We start from the raw sequence: 6000 nt of genomic DNA on the forward strand, positions 1-6000 counted from the left end.
TTGAGTTCCTCATGGAACATAGGGCCTCGACATAAACACGCCACTCTCCACGGTCTCTTGCTAGCTTTTTGATGGTGTCCCAGCTCTTCCCGGTCTTCTCTGCTTCTTCAAGTACACTGCGTCGCCATGTTCTTTTTGGTCTTCCTCTGCGTCTTGTTCCCTGGGGGTTCCACTCTATGGCCTGCCTAGCTCTGTTGCTGGTATCTTTTCTAAGGGTGTGACCAATCCATCTCCACTTCCTCTCTAAGATCTGCACTTCTATATTTTTCTGTCCACTCATCTCCCACAGTTTGGTGTTTTCTACTTTGTCATACCAGTGTATTTTTAGGATATTTCTCAGGCATCTGTTGATGAAGGTCTGTATTTTTTTTGTTGTGGCTTCAGTTGTTCTCCATGTAATCTCAACTTCTTTTTATTTTCTTCTTCATGTGAATTAAAAAGAGAGTTTAAAGAAAGCGGACTACAAGTGATCTAATAAAATTAGCAAATCTAGATCTAGATCAAGTCTGTGACTCAAATATTATCGCATGCTAATAAAAAAAAAAGCGTAAATAAGAATTAAGGAAAAGGAAGTGTTTTTTTAAAACCATCTCATGCATAGACATAAATAAATATAGACTGGCCGATTAAAGAGTTTTATGAAACGAAATTTTGTGACTTGCAATTTTGTGTACTTTATTATACAGCATTTATGAGCAGTATAAAAGTTAAGTATTCATATCTATTTCAGCCACAAACCTATATATATTGTAAATAAGGAGGCAGTGTAGTTTTGTTTAATCTCTAAGAATGAAGATCATGCAATTTTTCATAATTCGGAAATCCGAATACAACAGATATACATGTTTTCAAGTTACATGAAGTTACTTCCTTCGGCCAGTCTATATTTATTTATGTCTATGATCTCATGTTACTGAATTTTTTTTATATTTTAGTCCAAATTAATATGGTCCACTAGTTTTAAAGATAGCAGGGGTGGTCCATTGCTCCCCACTGTCCATTTCTCCCCTCTCTCCCCTATAGATCTAAATGTACTTAGCAGTTTAGCACTCATACCATACAAGAAGTACCCGTATAATATGTTTTCTTGAAAACGGTATCCTAGCCACTGGGACGGGTGTCTATTGACAGAGAACCAAAGACCACTTCAATGCGCGGTGCACGCGTTTAGTAACCCGTACCGTGTTATCGCCTCATCCATCGGATCAGATAATAAATTCACTTTTCTAATAAAGAAACCTTCGCTCGTGTTGGTGTGGGAATGTGTGTGTGTTAAGTTCTATTGTGCCATTTAAATCGTCTGCTGCCAATACGTGAGTCTGTATGTGTGTGTGTTTGTGTGTTTAAAACTTGAAACTTCATTTCCAGGTGTCGTAAGTGTGTCACGTGCGTCATATAGGCCTACAGTGACAGATTTCTGAACTTGTCAACACGAGGAGGGAGGGGGGCAATGGAATGAAAGGGGGCGGTCAACCTCTGCGTCGTTTTGTTTAAGTTTCTAAATCTCCAGATGTTCCAAGATTCCACTTATGAAGTGGGCAGAAGTGATGTTAATTGGGAAAGTTTAAACATGGGCACCTCTTGTAGGAAGCTTTGAGAACGCTGCCAGAAATGAGGTCAGTAAAAGCTATGAGAATGCTGCCAGATAGGAGGTCAGTGAAAGCTCCGAGAACGCTGCCAGATATGAGGTCAGTGAAAGTCATGAGGACACTGCCACTATGATGTCAGAGAAAGTTATTAGAACGCTGTCAGATATGAGGTCAGTGAAAGCTATGAGAGCGCTGCCGGATATGAGGTCAGTAAAAGCAATGAGAACGATGCCAGATATGAGGTCAGTGAAAGCTATGAGAATGCTGCCGGATATGAGGTCAGTAAAAGCAATGAGAACGCTGTCAGATATGAGGTCAAGGTAAGCTATGAAAATGCTGCCACGCCTGCCAGATATGAGGTCAATGAAAGCTATGAGAACGATGCCAGATATGAGGTCAATGTAAGCTATGAAAATGCTGCCACGCCTGCCAGATATGAGGTCAATGAAAGCTATGAGAACGATGCCAGATATGAGGTCAATGTAAGCTATGAGAATGCTGCCGGATATGAGGTCAGTAAAAGCAATGAGAACGATGCCAGATATGAGGTCAATGTAAGCTATGAAAATGCTGCCACGCCTGCCAGATATGAGGTCAATGAAAGCTATGAGAACGATGCCAGATATGAGGTCGGTGAATGCAATGGGAACACTGCAAGATATGAGGTCAGTGAAAGCAATGAGAACACTGCCAGATATGAGGTCAGTGAGAGCTACAATCGCTTCTTCCATAGGAGATATATATACTTGTCTTATTAAGGACCTAATGGAGTGAACCTTTACTATAATATACAGAGTATGTATATGGTGTACACTACAATGGTTAGATTTTACTATGCATTTATATCAACCAGGAAGTGTCAAAGTATCAGCCTCTAAAAACTGTTTGTAAATATAGGAATATCATTTTATAACCTTTTTCAATAGTATCCTTCTTTTCTCTGTAAACAATTTTATATTAGTACTTTTCATTTGGTGCGTTGGAGCCCATTTGCGGCCTCTGTAAAACAAACACGTTTTAAGTGTCGGATAAACCCAGGTAATTACTTTCATTATCGCCCTTTAGTTTCCAGTGCAATAAATCCTCCTGCCCATTTTATTGACTACAAAAACTTGGTTCGTTGTTCCAGATTAGTTCAACGTATGAGCAGGTAGCTCTTTTGTGTTGAGAGTTAATTACATTGAAAAGAGGTCCTTTGCTTTGCTTGTTCGAGCCTGCTTTCCCACAATTTTAGTTCATAAATTCAAATGGCTGAATTAAAAATCGACATCTTGGAATGATTGATAATCTTTTATTAGGCTCTCGAGATTCATGTACGGACACATACTGTGGAGTTAATCTGCGATTTGAAGCAAGAGATTTTGTAAGAGTCATACAAGCAATAAAGCTGGCAGGTGCTTGGTTTATTTTGGTCAAACTTCGATGTTACCTTTAAAAACACAAACACTTTTCCAAAGATAAAGTCATTGGAGTACGAAAAAAAAAAGGATCTTGTTAATAAAAGAAAAATTTGGTTTTAACATGGTTCTAAACTAGATCAACACTCCTCCCCCCACCACCACGTCTCTCATGAAAGAAAAAGAGAAATGTGACGGTTATGTTTATTTGGCACATCGACACTTTTGGCAAAATCGTGTCCTTTAATCTTCCAAGCATTGTCTTCTTCTACTCAGTACAGACAGTCAGGACATTAACAATTATATAAATTACAATTCAAACCTTATATAAAGTACACATATTGAAAATTATAGTTCTAGATCCTGATAGATAGATAGATAGATAGATAGATAGATAGATAGATAGATAGATAGATAGATAGATAGATATCCCAGTTGTCGATTCCAACCTATGGTGTACGTAAACAAGACTCAAATGTTCATAAAATTTATTTGGAGTCAATGTCCTAGATATCAACACACCTCCATAGATTATGCAAGTTTAATGTTTTTGTTATCGTCTCACAATATCTTGGCCCTCATAGAGCTAACAGAATAAGTCGCAAACTTAGGGAGAACAATTCGTTTTGCTAGCTGTCGATGGAGTTTCCAAAATCAGTGCCAACAGTTCTTTAAGTGTACTTCAGAGAATCTCGTTAAGAAACAACAGTACTCGAAGACTTTGAGACAAAGTGTAGCAGTATTGAACATTTCTGCTACAATTAAATTTCTCTTCCCTCAACTTGTTTCAGTACAGTACTGGTTGAGTCAACTTCACTTGATCGTGTATCGCCGGTTGTTGCAAATCTGGATGTTTTTGTTTGATGTCTATCAAGCAGTTATCGTTGCGGAAACCTGTTTAACAAACGGAAGTCAAACATTGAGAAGCTGACATCATGATATTCGCTAGATTCACAAAAACTCTAGAATCATTCTAGCTATTGTATTGAAGTGATTCTCATATATGCTTTTCTTCATTGTAAACAAAAAATTGCTTGTTTTCTCGTGATATTTTTAATATTAGAAAGAAAACTGCAATATTTGAAAATTAAACAAGCATTACATAAATGGCTAATTGGATAAAAAGCATCAAGTGGTTGCTATATGTAATACACAACGCTTTTTTTTTATTTAGCTATAAAGAAATGGCGTATCGATTAGTAGTAGTTGGTACATTTTTTGCAAAGCTTATATTAAGACACCCCGTCTCTCTAATACACATTTTGTACAAGTTATTTCTCCCATTCTCGGACACAGATGTATATTATATATAGGTCTGTGTTCTCTGATTAAGTTGAAACTGCATAATTATTCAGTATCTCTAAGAAAACATGAATCAACAAAAAAAAACCATATCCAATTAAATAATTAATAAATTAATCGCAATTAATTTTTGTTTTGTTTAGAAAAAGGTAAATATATCTTACATAATTGAGAAAAAATAGAGTAAAGTTCCCCTTTTAGTTTGGCCAACGGTTAACAAGCAGGATGTCATGTGGCCAGCACAACGACTAACTGCCTTTACTTTCCATAACTAAAGTCAGGTGCCCATTAGAGTTGGGTGGGCTCAGAGGCACCCTTAAAATCCCGAAATTCAAAATCCCAATCTTCACCGAGATTTGAACCCAGGACCCCAGGTTCAGAAGCCAAGCGCTTAACCACTCAGCCACCGCGCCCCACAAAATTGAGAAATATGTCAATCAATGTGCATTTCTTTCCCTCATATAAGAGCTTTTTTTTTTTAAATTTATTTTAATATTTTGTTTGTCAAAGACTTTGTTTTGTTATTTTATGAGTTATTGAACACAAATACAATCTGGCTAAAGAGATTGGGGCGGGGGGGGGGTAGGGGTAGCTACTTATAATCTTATTTTCTTGCTTCAGTTTCTAGTTTTACTGTAGACACGGGTATAATTACCCCTGTCTTTATTATCTATGTATCTCTCATTGTTTTATTGCTTTTCTGCAAAGGTCTTTATCAAAATATCCTCTCCACAAATAGACTGGAGATCTTCAACAGTAGTTAGGGCAGTTAGGGCTTATTGGCAGCTTTATGGTACCTTTAGATCGAGAGCGAAAGCCTTAAGTGGTAATTTCTGTGACATTTTGGGCACCAACTCCTATATTGATAGACTATTCTAATTTCGTTTCTTATCAATTGAATAGATTTGAACTCGAAGGGATCATTTCACCATGCGGAGATATCAGTACACGTGTGTGTTTGTGTGTATAAATAGTTTTTATGGGAGGTGTATGCTGTTGTGCATGAGGAGGATGTATATGTGTGTCAGAAAATGTGTGTAGCAGTGTTTGTGTAAGTGTGTAGCTGTTTCATAGATCTAATTTATGCGTTACGTAAGAGTTCACTTATAACGCCTGTACGTAAGAGTTCACTTATAACGCCTGTACGTAAGAGTTCACTTATAACGCCTGTACGTAAGAGTTCACTTATAACGCCTGTACGTAAGAGTTCACTTATAACGCCTGTACGTAAGAGTTCACTTATAACGCCTGTCCTGACCAAACAAAAAAAAATTTGCTGTTTTGCTTGGAATCTTTTTTTTTTCTTTTTTTAAATCCACATTTGTTTTTCATTTTATTCACATTTGTTTTTAAAATATTTTTTTTCACTCCAACATTGGTATCGTTTTATTAGAATTATTGTCATTATTATTTTAATAGCGCGTCTCCATGCCCCATGGTTCTAAAATATACTCGTGGACATTGGTTTCCAATATATGTTCAGTTCTTTCTGGTCTCCATGCTTCTAGAGCATGTTCAGTTCTTTCTGGTCTCCATGCTTCTATAGCATGTTCAGTGCTTTCTGGTCTCCATGCTCCTATAGCATGTTCAGTGCTTTCTGGTCTCCATGCGTCTAGAGCATGTTCAGTTCTTTCTGGTCTCCATGTTCCTATAGCATGTTCAGTTCTTTCTGGTCTCCATGCGTCTAGAGCATGTTCAGTTCTTTCTGGTCT

Source organism: Biomphalaria glabrata, chromosome 10 (assembly GCF_947242115.1).
Source record: "Biomphalaria glabrata chromosome 10, xgBioGlab47.1, whole genome shotgun sequence".
Classification (NCBI taxonomy): Eukaryota; Metazoa; Mollusca; class Gastropoda; family Planorbidae; genus Biomphalaria; species Biomphalaria glabrata.